Source organism: Corvus cornix, chromosome 5, assembly GCF_000738735.6.
Source record: "Corvus cornix cornix isolate S_Up_H32 chromosome 5, ASM73873v5, whole genome shotgun sequence".
In the NCBI taxonomy this organism is placed as follows: domain Eukaryota; kingdom Metazoa; phylum Chordata; class Aves; order Passeriformes; family Corvidae; genus Corvus; species Corvus cornix.
The window spans coordinates 45,664,991-45,677,979 of record NC_046335.1 but is presented as its reverse complement, the minus strand read 5'-3'; the positions used below and the strand labels follow the sequence as shown (position 1 = coordinate 45,677,979).

General features: G+C 51.1%; 1 protein-coding gene across 2 annotated transcripts in view; it reads left to right on the top strand.

Moving 5' to 3' along the window:
* The first annotated feature begins 4,456 nt into the window (after positions 1 to 4,456).
* SLC25A22 (solute carrier family 25 member 22) overlaps positions 4,457 to 12,989 on the top strand; it is a 51,552-nt gene continuing 43,019 nt past the window's right edge. The window contains exon 1 of one of the 2 annotated variants that reach the window (XM_039552563.1): positions 4,457 to 4,529. The gene's annotated coding sequence lies outside the window, so the exon portion shown is untranslated. Of the gene's footprint in view, positions 4,530 to 5,191; positions 5,215 to 12,989 lie in introns of those variants that run through there. The other variant, XM_010401816.4, reaches the window with a different exon arrangement.

Here is a 12,989-nt window from a genome sequence, read left to right as displayed (position 1 = left end):
GGAGCAAGAACACATGGTGTCTCCCCCTCAAAAGTTCCTTACAAGAGATGATGTGGTTGCAGTCTGGGCAGAGTAAAGAAAATTCTGCTGCTTAAACAGGCTATTTTGTGACAACTGCTGTGCACAAATGATGGCTGGAAGGCAGAGGCAGTCACAAATAGATCCATCAGATTTTTGGGGTCCTAAAATAACATGGCCCTGAAGGAGCTGGCTGCAGCTCTTGGTGAGGCAGCAAGCCTGGGAACTGTGACTCTCCCTGAGGTCCAGCTGTTTCAGCCATGGCAGGGTGACAGTGTCCTCAGCATGCACTTCACCCTCCATCCTGGCAGCATGGAGCCATCTCACCTTTCTGCCCCCCAAGAAGCAGCCATGCAGGCTACTGCCAATGCAGATTCCCCACGGCTGTTCATCAGCTGCTGAAAGGGGAGACAAGCTGTGGAGGGTGAGGAACACTGAAAAATCCTGGAGCAAACTGCATTCTTTGGCACCCAACTGCACTCTTGGGCCATATACCCCAGGGGAAAAGAGTGATCAGTGCCCCATAAATCCAGTGCCACCTCTGCATGGGGACAGATGCATATAGTGGGATGCTGTGGGTTGTTTTCTCCCTGAGTGTAAGGGGAAAGCCCTGCTGAAAGGCTCCCAGGGCAATAGATGGCTGCAGCTGCAGGCTCCCTGCCAGCAGCTATGCCCAGAGTGGGATCTGGAGGCCGACCTCACAGCCAAGACAGCGCCATTCATCGGAACTCAATAAACAAAAGTGCCTCGCTGTTTTATCCAGGAGATAAGCATGGAGGGCATGAGATTGCTTTTCCTTGTGTCATCTTTGCTGAGCGTGGGAGCCTGTGCTGGCTGCCAAGGGAGCCGAGGCACTGCTGCTGTGGCACATGCTGTGGACAGGCAGGGAAGGGGAGCTGCCGGGTGTCAGGCAGCCCCGAGGCTGGAGACTCACGGGTACTGGGCACTGCGAGATGCTGGTGCTCACTGGAGGCTGCCAGCCCTGCAGGATATGTTGCAGGAGCTGGGCCATTGTTTAAGCCAGCTCCCGACATGTTACTCATTAGCATGCCAGGGTCGACCCAGCTGCTCCAAAAGTCACTTAAAAAAGGAAGAAAATTCTACTTCATATTTTTTTACACACACTTGTGTGCTTTGAGCATCAGGGACTTTATTCCCGCTAATTGTCTCACATTTGAACCAAATATCTACTAAGAAGGTATCTGCAGCCCCTTTTCAAGGAGTAATGGCCAGAGAGGACAGACAGACCATGTACACTGGTTCACCAGCGTGGTCTTGCAGCTTGAGCTCTTGGGGACAACAGAAGCGGGTTTGGGGTTAAGCTGTCCCCTTCTTGCACTCTCCAGCTGCATCCACATCCTCTCTCGCTTCTGTACTGTCAAGTATCTGCACAGAAATGAAACCAGACCTGCTGGGTCAGTGGTTTCTGGGTGCTTCCTGCCATCCAAGTCAATGGCCAGCTGTAATTCTGTTCATTTTATTCACTCTGTTTGGCTGTACCCTGGGTGAGTCCCCTAACACCTCTGTGCTGGTACCTTTGGCAACACATCCTGTGGTCTCAATGGAGAACAAAGATCAGGCTTGGCTGGGATTGATTTTTCCAGAAAATGATGTTGACTGGTGCTAATTACATTACTGCCTCTTCGATATTTATCAGATAAATTGTCTACCAATTCTCTGAGAATCGTGTCCAGAATGGCCACCAGGCCAAGGGAGCAGTGACCAAGCTTGCCCAGTTTTACTTTTTTAAGCGTTGGTTTAATACCCACACTCATCAGGTACTTGGGGATTTCACTGGCACTCCACAGTTTATTAAAACAGAAAACAATACAAATGGGGAAGGAAACTGAAAAGCAAGACCTCATGAAAGCCTCTTTCTTTGCAGCAGACTGAACTTGACCCATGTCCTTGAAGGGCTGAACCAGCCCACAGCCACTCTGGGAGGCAGGCTGAAAGCAGTGCAGGATTTTGAGACTCACACAGGACAAGCTTTCTGACAAGCTGAGCGCAGACCTGGTATAATGCTCTGGTGCATGCTGTGATTACAACAATGTTGCCTCGTACGGGAGGTCCTGAGCTATGCTCTTCACCTTGTATCAGACACAGACAGTGCTGCTTTTGAAGCTCCATTTTGTATCAAACAGTTTTAAATCTCTTTTGTGTCTGTCAGGAGAAAAAATTTATGTCTGAAAGCAGAGGAAACCTTGACAACCTGGCACTCACTGAATGTGAACTTTCTTCCTCTGCTTCCTTTTTTTATCCCCTCTCTAAAGTGCTGCCGGAAGAAACGGGTCCTTTGTGCCATGCAGGTTACAAAGAGCAGTTGTTTTTATGCAGCAGAACCAAAAATAAAAATGTGTGATTGCAGTCCTCCTGAGACGCAGCACAAAGATGGACAGTGTTAACCTCTTCTTTGCCAGGGGATGGTATTGTTCTGCCAGCACATCTATGCTGTGATAAACAGTAACATCCATACCTCAAGCCACGCTGAGTTCAGTTCAGCTGTTGACTGAGAGGGTACAGCACAGTGAAACCCACTAATGCCTTTACAAAGGGATAGGTCATGACCAGAGAAAGGGGTGGGAAGCAGTTTTGCAGCTGGGGAGTGAGAAGGGGTAACCACAACTCCCCCACATCGTTTTGCTGTTCCCCAAACTGGGGATTCCTGCAGCAGTGCCCACCACAGCAGCCTGCCTGCAACCCAGGCCTTGCTGCCTGTTTTTCCAAGGACATGGTGGAGAAAAGGCTGTGTGGTTGGATAGACTATTCTGGCATCTCCCTACCCACCACACTTGCATTTTTCTCTTATGCTGGATGCTCATCCAATAAAATGGCCACAGCACACAGGTCTCCTTCCTTGGTCAGGCACCACCCTTCTGGAGTGAGCTTTCCACCTCCTGTGCTGTATCTTCTCATGCTTTGTTCAGCCCAGGCTGAAAAGCACACGAGAAAAGCTGATCCCCTTTTCACCTGTATCCAAATCATTAGCATTGGCTTCTGAAGCTTCACTGGCCTCTAGTTTACATCTTCTCCTCACCTTGGGTTCCAGGTCCCTGACTGTGATAACAAGCTCCTCTTGTTTTCAGGTGTGTGAACAACTGTGATGTTTTTGGGCTGTTCATCACGACTCCATATAATTGTCACTTCTCCTGTGTATACAATGTCCTCATTAGCCCTACATGCCCCCGGGAGCATGCTTGTAGGCACTCTTCTCTAGCCACATCACATTCATTGCACAGGATAACTGTGCATTCCTGCTCTGCTAGCTTCCATGGGCCCTTGGTACAGAGCTGGTAATCCCACACTCACCTAGGCCTGGTGTACATGAGCAACAAGGGAGGCTCTTAGAGATGTATTCCCCTGGAGATCTTCCCCTCTCTCCCTGGTGGTGTCACACCTGTGGATGTTATAGAATCACAGAATGGTTTGGGTTGGAAGAGGCCTTAAAGACCATCTCATTCTAATCTCCTCTAGTGGGCACCTTCCACTAGATCAGGTTGCTCAGAGCCCCATCCAGCCTGGCCTTGAACACTGCCGGGGTTGGGGCATCCACAGCTTCTCTGGGCAACCTGTTCCAGAGCCTCACCACCCTCACCACAAAGAACTTGGTCATCCCAAGAGGCACAGAGATCTGTCTGGCTCCCACTGTCCTCCTTGCCTTCATGCTTAGTTTCCAAGGCCTGCTGAAGTGGTCTCTGTGGATGTTTTGTCCCAGCAAGGACTTAGGCCCCATAATGCTCCTGAGAGCTCCAGCTCCACAGTGGAGCCTGCTAACCCCAAAAATCAAAGCCTGCCAGCAGTATGGTGGCTTTCCTGGGGGGTAGCAGGCAGCACAGCGTGGTGACCCAACAGGCACAGCTGGCCTGACTGCTATCATGAAGGGAATGACAGAATCACAGAATATCCTGAGTTGGAAGGGACCCACAAGGATCATGGAATCCAGCTCCTGGCCCTGCACAGGACATCCCCAGGAGTCACACCATACGTCCGAGAGCATTGTCCAAACACTTCTAGAACTCTCAGGCTTGGTGCTGTGACCACTTCCCTGGGGAGCCTGTTCCAGTGCCCAGCCACCCTCTGGGTGAAGAACCTTTTTCTAATCCCCAACCTAAACCTGCCCTGGCACAACTTCAGGCCGTTCCCTCGGGTGCAGATGACAGATTTATTACTTCTCCCCCTTGTCGCTCGCCCCGTGTCCTGCCGTGTGCCGCCTCGCAAGATGGCTGTGGGCTCCGCGGGCCGGGCGGGCTGTGGGCACGGCGGGGCAGCCCCGGTACCTCCGCCCGGCCGGGGGAGGCGGCGGCGATCCCCGGGCGCCCCGGCCGCGTTGCCATGGGGACGCGGCGGCCGCCCCGGCGGGGAGGGACCGGCGGCAGCGGCGGTTCCTGCGCCGAGTGCGGCCGGAGGGGGCAGAGCTGAGCCGGGCCGGGCCGCGCCGCGCCAGGAGCTCCGCACCCCGCGCCGCACCGTCCCCGGCCCCGGCGGGAGCCGCCGCCGCCGCCGCCGCCCCGGTAAGTGCGGGCACGGCCCTTCCCCGGCCCTCGGGAGGCGCCGCCGGGGGTCCCGACGCCCCTCCTGCCACCGGGATGCAGCTCTTCTACCCCGGCCTGGCCCCTGCTGCACCGGCCCCGCCGCCGCTTACCCCGGCCCCTCATCTCAGGGGTGTGCCGGCCGCCCTTCCTGCGCCCCCGGGCCCTGGAGGGCCGTCTCCTCGCCCGGGGGACTGCGGGCTCCGCGGGCTCCCCATGTACCCCCCCCCCCCTCTTCCCGGAGCTGCGGGCTCCCCTAGCCCGCCACTTCCCCTCCTCACCCTCGGCGTTTTAAGTCTCCCCAGCCCCTCCCCTCCTCCCCGGGCGGGGGTCCCTCTGCCTGCGTGGGGGGCCCGGGGCTGATCCCCCGCTTGCCGTGCGGGGCTTGCCCTTGCCGAGCGCGGGGCTGCAGCCGCGGCGCGCCTTCCTCTCCCTGCCCGCGCCAGGGAAATTGCGTGTGACACGTGTGCGGCTCCACCGAGCCCTTTAGTGCCCCAGAGGTGCAGCTTTTTATATAGAAAGCGATTTCCGAGTTTCTCCGGGGCTTCTGATTTGTGGGGCGATTCGTAGGATTCCCTGACCGCCCCGGTCGCAGCGCAGGTCCTGCATCTAAGCCCCTCTGAGCTCCTTCCAGACTCTCCTAAGCCAGATCCGTGCCTCTTTTGAGGTAGGTCAAGGTTATTGTGCTCTTCATGCAGTGGATGGGGAAAGTGGAAATGTGGACAGACTGTGGGATTTCCTCAAGGTCACCCTGGGAATTGGACCCCAAGCATCCTCTGTCTCGCTGCACCCCCTGCAGCTGCTGGGCTCCTGCTGGGTGAGGGTGAAGTTGTGGAAATCGGATTTTCCAATGCCCCAGCCTCTTTCCTGAAAGGCTTCTCAGCTTTTAGTTTATACACCTTGCCAGGTGTCAGGGCAGGATCCTAGCTATATTTATTTGGCCTAATGTTTTTTTAGCTATTAGACTTTTACAGTTAAATAGTGTGTATTTTTACCATAGTATGTTAATCTCTGAGAGTCTCGCTGCTGTTAGGATCTGGCTTCGCGGTGTTGCTGCTGCTGTTGGAATGGTATCTGCAGTGATTTTGATCACTGCAAGTAACTGTGGCTTTGCTTCTCAAGAACTCGCTTCTTGGCAGCGGCAAGCAAAAGGCAACTGAACTAGAGTGGTACTGATAACGATGTATCGTGTGGGACTCTGGTGGTGGTTGTCTTCTTGTCCTCTACTTCTGGTTTGCTTTGCAGGCTGTTATAAACAAAGGAGTAGGCAAGGTTTAGTAGTAGGAGTTCCTCTAACCTCTTCCTCAAAAAATAAACACCAGGATTTAATGAGGGTTTACCCCTTTAAATGTCTTGCCTGTAGGATTTTTAACTGCGTGCTACTACTTGTAGTTGTTCATACAGGTGCAGCTTTTCTCCCGGTGCTGTGCCCTTGAGCTCATCTGTTCACCGCGTGCCTGTCGTAGTAAGGAGCGCTATGTTTTGAGGGTGGTGGTGATCTGTGGCGCAGATGGATGGCTGAGTTGGAAAAGGGATCAAATCTGTGTCATAAATTGGAGCCCTGATCTGCTCTGAAGGAAAGTCTGCGGTCCTGTTTGATGCCCAGCAATCTTGTTAATGTCTTACTGGGATGCCAGAGCTGTTGAACATCCTCCTGCTGCCGTTTTAGGAAGGGGTAGTGTGCTGTATTAAGTTACTAAAAGGTAGAGATCACTGACAGCCTGTCAAGGCCATTTGCTCCCCTTTTCCTGCCAAGATTTAAATTAGTGGGCAAGATGGGGGAAATACCTACCTGGCTGGCCAAGGTGACAGCAGCCTGTCCATGTGGAAGCAGCCCCCTGCTTGCATGTGCGTCATGTTTTGTCTCGTAGGTCTCTGGCAGGGCAAAGGTGTGATGGAGAGAAGGGACAGAGGCGCAGTGACTGGTAGTTGGTGTGCCTTGAAACCTGGGAGCCATGGGATTTGGAGCTGTGCTCTGGTAAGGGAAATTTGGGGAAAGTCCTGCTTAGAAGCTGTAAGCATTTCATGTGCTTATACGGTTGTTCTTGCATAATTGTTGTCATCCTGAGAATTGTGAAATAGTAGGAGGGAGAAATTTCCCAGAGTAGGGCAGCTGTGTTTCCAGGTGAGTAGATGTTGTGCTGTGTTTAGCTAGAATAAAATCTGTGTGTAGAGCCAACATCCCTGACCAGGGGCCCAATTTTGCAGATTCCCCTGAGAACAGCTTTTCCTTGAGGGTTAAAGCCCAATCTAGGGAACACTGTTGTTGCAGGGTATGTGATGACCACGCAGTGCTGTGAAAATAGTTAAATATCTTTGGCACTTCTTGAGGAATATACCCAGTGTTGATAGCTGGATGTGCAGCTGCAGTGTGAGCTACAGGTTGTGCCCTGGGTGGGGGAAATGTCAGGAGCCCCAGGCAAGGGGCTGTGATCTGGTGCTGGCCCTTTGGACAGCAAAGGGCATAGACATACAGCAGGAGCTGATGACTCAGCAGGAAGACCCCAGACTGTCTGGGTGCACAAACTGTAAGAGTATAAAAGCCCAGGAATGCTTTTGTTGGGGATCCCTCCCCAGAGGCACCAGGTCAAGCTGTTTCTGTGTCACTGCACCATGATAAAATTACTTTAGAGGACCCAGACATCTGAGACTGCTGTGGGAAGCGCAGGCCTGAGCCAGTAAGGAAACCCTGTCTGACTGTGTGAGTGTGGGGTGTGCAGTGAGCCAAGAGGGGCACCCGTGGGGTCACTGGAGCCATCTACTGTGAAGGGACTTTGGTCCTAGCAGTGAAAGTCTGGAATGGGGGGAATGTGACTGACAGAGTGGCTCCTGGGTGGTCAGACAGGAAAGTTTCCTTAACACACTCTGGGTTTTATCTGAATAATCTGCAGCCAGGAGGCTGTAAGATGGGTGACTGATGAGTTGCTCCTTCTTCCTCAGCAAGGAGTACCTGGGTGTGGTGTAAGGATGCATGGTCTCCATCTCTGGTCCTCCAAAGGGTCAGGCTTTGGGTTTGCTGCTGGGCTGGCAGTTAGTTGTTTTACAGATGTAAGCAAACCTATGGACTCTCTTTCATCCCCCTGCAGAAACAAAATGCTCCTGGGAGGATAATTGCCAGGTTCACAGTAGCTACTGGAAGGTGGGACGTCCTTGTGAAGTCCGAGGGATGAAAGGTTTGTGGGGTGGGAAGAAAGTTCAGCAGCATTGACCATAACTGCAGAGGGACTCATGTCCCCTGGTGCCAGCCAGCAGCAGGTCCGCCTTGTTCCACACGATGCTTGCTTTTGTCACTTGATCCCTGGTCTCGTTTGCAGGCAGGGAACTGCAAATCTTTTGCACTGCCAGCTTTGCAGTGCCAGCAAGATGTCTTGCACAGGGTGTATCTCTTAATGGGCTGGGTTTATCTGCCTAAAATCATATTGTGCTGTCAGAATGACATAAAAGAGCTTTGAGCTACGCCCCAAGGGGAAAGGAAAAGGGTTGGAAAAATGCAAAATATTTTTTGTTCTGTTGTTAGGAGAGCCTGGGCTGGGGAGATGATGTGTGACCAAACCTGGTTTGGAATGGCTGGGACAAATGAATTTCCTTGTGATCCTGAGTGCTGCAGTTCATGTGTGTTATGATAGGATGGTAATGTCCTGTGAAGGGAGTTTCTGCAGTTTCCCCTTTTCTAGGCTGTTGTAGAACAGAGAGGTGTTTCTTCCTGAGCCTGCCTTCTTCCTGACCTTCCTTTTTCAGAGTGTTTTTTTTCCCTGTTGTTTTGTTGTGGGTTTGTTTTCAGGTTTGTTTTTTTTTTCCCTTTGTTTTTCCCTAGAATGAAGTTCCTACACAGCTGGTGACCTGTCATTGGTGTCCCAGTGGCCCATCAGTGGTGTACCAGAGCTGAGCACCTTCATCCTTTACTGGAGTAGGTTGATACAGCTCTGGCAAACAGTGGAGCAAATTTGGTTTGCACCAGCTGAGTTTGAGCATCATACGGGAGCCGTAGAGCAACAGGAAGAGTCCGGTCCCACAGCCTGTTTAGCCTGTCACTTACAAGTTTGTTAATGTCCTGTTAGACTTCCAGTTGGACATGTCTTTCTCCCAGCTGCCTCTGCTCTCCTGTTAAAATCTGCAATACTGTGTAGGATAAATGTCTGTACTGCTCTTTCTAGAGCAACTGTGCAGGATGGGGAGGAATCTGCCTGTTCACAGCATTCTGCCTTCTGCTACTGCAGGTACATGAGGACTGGTAACTATTCTTTTTACATCCATGATACATTCTCCTAAATCCTTGACTGTGTTTTCAGGAAATGTAAAAGCCTGCTTTAATGCCCATGTTTGCACATTCAGGCTCTCTTAGAAGTGACTAAACATCTGTACTACTACAAGTTGGGAGAGATGGGGTTGTCGATTACTTATCATGGCACATGAGCTAGGGATGCTTCCTGTCGTAGGCAGTGAATTGTTTTTATTTGTTACTCTTGAACATGTTGAACACCACGCCTGTGTTCATGGTGCATTCCTCATAAATGGCTGCATGGACTCCAGCCTTGCTGGAGCCAGTTGTCTTGTCTGTCTACAGTAAGACAGCAGGGATGTAACTGCAGGTGCTTCTTCCCTGCCAGAGAGGTGTCTGAGGTCTAACAGGGCAGTGTGTTTCAGCTTCTCTGGCACCATGATGTAATGAAGCCATCCTCCTTCAGCAAGGCTGAGTCCTCTGGCTGTACCAGAGGGCTGGGGACTGTCACTTGGTCGTATCCAGCTAACAGTGGTGGCTTGCTAGAGCTAACGCTGTGTTGCTCCAGCTAATCCTAACAGCAGATAAATACTTTTTTTCCTGTCCTCTTCTGTTTGCATTCCAGCACAGAGATAGCAGGAAGGAGGAGGTGGATTGAGCTGTCCAATGCCAAACTTGGATGTTGCTTTAACCTTGCAGTATTGATTGCCTGGTAGTTCAAATTATTGTGAAGATAAAGTAACAGGAGGTACAAAAGCTTTAGAAAACAAGGCAAAATCACAGACAAACCTAATGAAAAGACCTTGTCGCTCTGGGTGGTTTGGATTTCTGTCTGGCAGTTTCATCTCACACATCTGCAAATATAAAAGCTTTGAACATTTTCTGCTTTAGGTGGGTTGTCTACATGGGTTTATATGCTTGGGGGAGGGAGAGGCACCCGGGCAGAAATACTTGTTCTGTATCAGAAGGAATACGATGGGTTACTGTTTATTTAATCTGTGGGGTCTCTGTTGATCTCAATTTAGTACAGCCTGTGGTGAGCTGCTCACAGGAATGCAGTTTTATTTTATTTTGTTAAACATTTTTGTAACTGGTACTTGTTCTCATTTTGGTAGTCCTGTTGTGGGTGGGTGACTGTGTCTTGTCAAACCTTCCTGTGCCCTGTTCCTTCCTTTGGCACTGATGCTGGTGTATGGCATATAAGGAGGGCTGTCTGGATTTTTTTTCTTTCCTGTCTGAGGCATTTATCCAGAAGCCAGGAGGAGAGAGGTTGGTTTTGACCCAACTAAGTTTCCCCAAATAGCATGAATTCAAGGAGCTGGAGATGACTAAGTCACATCAAAGACTGTGCGTGCCCCACCTGGAGTTTTGACTCTATGACTGGGGCTCATACTCTTAATTTAAAGGCTGTCCCAGCTATGAGGGGAGGGAAGGAGAAGGAAATCTTCCCCTTTATATAGGACAGCGATGCTTCTGCACTGAGTGAGTAACTGGCCTGGAGGAGGTGTTTGGGAAGTGAGGTATGTGCTTTTCTTTTTTAATTAGAACACAAAGATAGGGGACTTTCAGCAGATGATTTTAGTAGGAGAAAGATGCTGTGCACATGAGCAGTTGGTTTGGATCAAGCCAGAATGAAGTCCAGTAGCCATGATCCTTCGTTTCTGAATTCAACTGCAGCTTTCAGTGAAGCTTTTTTGCTTTGACAAGGGGCTGTGCTGTGTGGTGTGAGAGCTCTGAGCCAGGATGAGTGCTGGCTTTGTGTGGATAAGTGCCTGCAATGAAACTGTAGCCTGTGGTGTGCTTAGTCTGGGCCAACCCATCTTCGTTTCTGCTGCTCCTGAGTCTCTGTCCTTGTCACTGTGGTGTCTTGACACCTTACTGCCCTCAATGGCTGTGTTGCCTGCCCGCTTTGACAGAGGAAAGGGCAGTTCCCTGTTGCCTGATGGGTGTGATGGGATGGAAACACCTTCTTCAAGGCCACGTGCAGATTGGGAGCATCTTTGGTGCCCTGTTCAGTGCTGTTCTCTTTGCTCTGTGATAGTTAGGGATTTATAAGAAAGAAGGAATTGTGTTTTAGGGACAGGCTGTGTCAGGGGCTTACTGTGAATTTCGGTAGTGCTTTCTCCTTTGCTACAGATTTAGAGCCTGACCTGTGGTAAGCAATAAGATGTCTGTCTCTGATCCTGTCCCTTACAATGAAACGGCAACAGCAGCACTTCCAGGGCTTTGCCTCTTATGCACAACAGCAGTGGCAGCTGTTGCAGAAGGTATGATCTGATGTAGTAAATGGTCTCCTCTTCTAGGTGTTTCATTTCCCTTTTCCAGTTTGTGTTGGCTTTCTCAAGGATAGCGGTACTAGCTTCCTTTTCCATGCCCTGGGCAAGCTGAGCTCTTCTCTGAAAGGCAACAGGAACACTTGTTGTTTATGAAGGCTGTTTTCTAAGTGTAGTAGTATTTTTAAAGGACATAAAACTCATTGTGTTGGCCCGACCTGCTTCACGTGAGCTGTTCCACTTGCTTTGTTAGTAGCTAAATGTGTGCATGACCTGAGCAGCTGTCATCTTTTTGATGCCCTTTTTTATTTTTTACAGGAACTTATGATGTAGATTCACTGGTGCCTCACTCTGGTTCTTCAAAACTAATGGAGAGCTTGAAGGAAATAGCTTGGATACTGAAGTGATAAGCACTACAGAAATGCCAGACGCTATATAAACAACTGAACTCAGCCCCTGGCCCTTCCTGAGAGAGGGATGATTTGCAGAAATACTTCAACAGATGGTCTGAATTTGGCTTTGGGAAGGGGGGAAGAAATGCCAGGTCGCTGCTGAGCTGTGTGTGGGCGCGTGCCTGCGTGCGCCATGCGGTGTGTTCCCTGCCAGCATGCTCTGGGGAGGCTGAGCAGGCTGCTCCCACAGCCCCCCTGCGCTCAGGAGGCATCTGCACACCGCTGACTCAGGCTCTGTGGCTCTGCTAGGTCCGTGTGTGGAGCAAGCTCCCCTTTTCCCTGTGGTAAGGTTCAACTGTGCCCGCTCGTCAGGCTGGTCTGGTGCAGGGGAGCCATGGGCAGTTTGCAGACACACAGGGTCAGCTTGTGGGAGAGAGGCTGCAGAGCTGCTGTGCAGCTTGTGGGATACTGCTTGGCACACGGGTGAGATTGTAGGAAGGCCGTAGGGTCATCTGACACTGGGTTGTCCCTCTGCTGGTGCAGTCACTGGGACCTGTGTCAGTGCAAATTGAGGTGGTGTGGAACTGGAAACAAATGGATCAGTTGTGGTAAAGGGCAAGCGCTTTTTTGACACACCTAGGCATACAGGTAAGATGGCAAACTTGCTGGCAGCCTGGAAAGGTGTGGGATGGGAAAGGGTTTACATGTCATGGTTGGGGACCCTGATGAACTCTAGCAGAGCTGGCTGCTGTGGCCAGCCTCCCCTCTTCCTGACGAGGTTACTGCTCTTACAGGGGAAGGAGAATGTGTTTCCCCCAGAGTGCTGCCTCAGCTCTGGAGTGGGCTCTGCTCTGGGGCAGGCAGGTTCCCATGTCAGTAGTCACAGCTGACTAGCTGACTCCAGTGGGATTATGGATTGGAGTGCAGAAGTCCTTGTCCAAGGACCTCTGGAGCAGAACAGTGTGTCTAGTTTCTGCATTGCCAAACTGTTGCTAGCCTTCCCAGGCAATGTGCCTGTTACACTGCTCACTGGCATGGCAATTCCTTGTGTCTACTGCTGCCTGCTGTTGCTGCCACGCATTCTTTGTGAGACAGTGTTGGTAATTAGAGCAGAGTTGTGAGGTTCCCTTCAGGAGTGATTTTTGTTTGGAAACTTTCTGAAAACAGGTCTAATTCTTAAGCAGTGCAAGATGAATTGCTTCCCTGAGGACGTGTCAGGTAAATTCTTGTGGATACATCTGTCAGCAGCATTGCACTGCGCATGTGGAATAGCCAGGTGAGACATCTGATGCTCAGGGAATGACTTTCCAAGTTTCATACACTTCACTTTTTCCTCTTTTTCCTTTCTTGTGTTACTCATCTCCCAGCACTCTGTTCAGGTGAGCAGAACTGGATGTGTTTTCATTTGCCTATAGCCTCCAAAATATATTGTCTTCCTGCCAGGGATGCCTTGCCTGCCTTGCAGCCTCCAGATTCACAGCACTCTGGGTGAGCAGGGAGCTGCTGAATGGATTATGCCACAGACACCTGAGCCATCAGGCGGTGGTTGCAGTCCCCT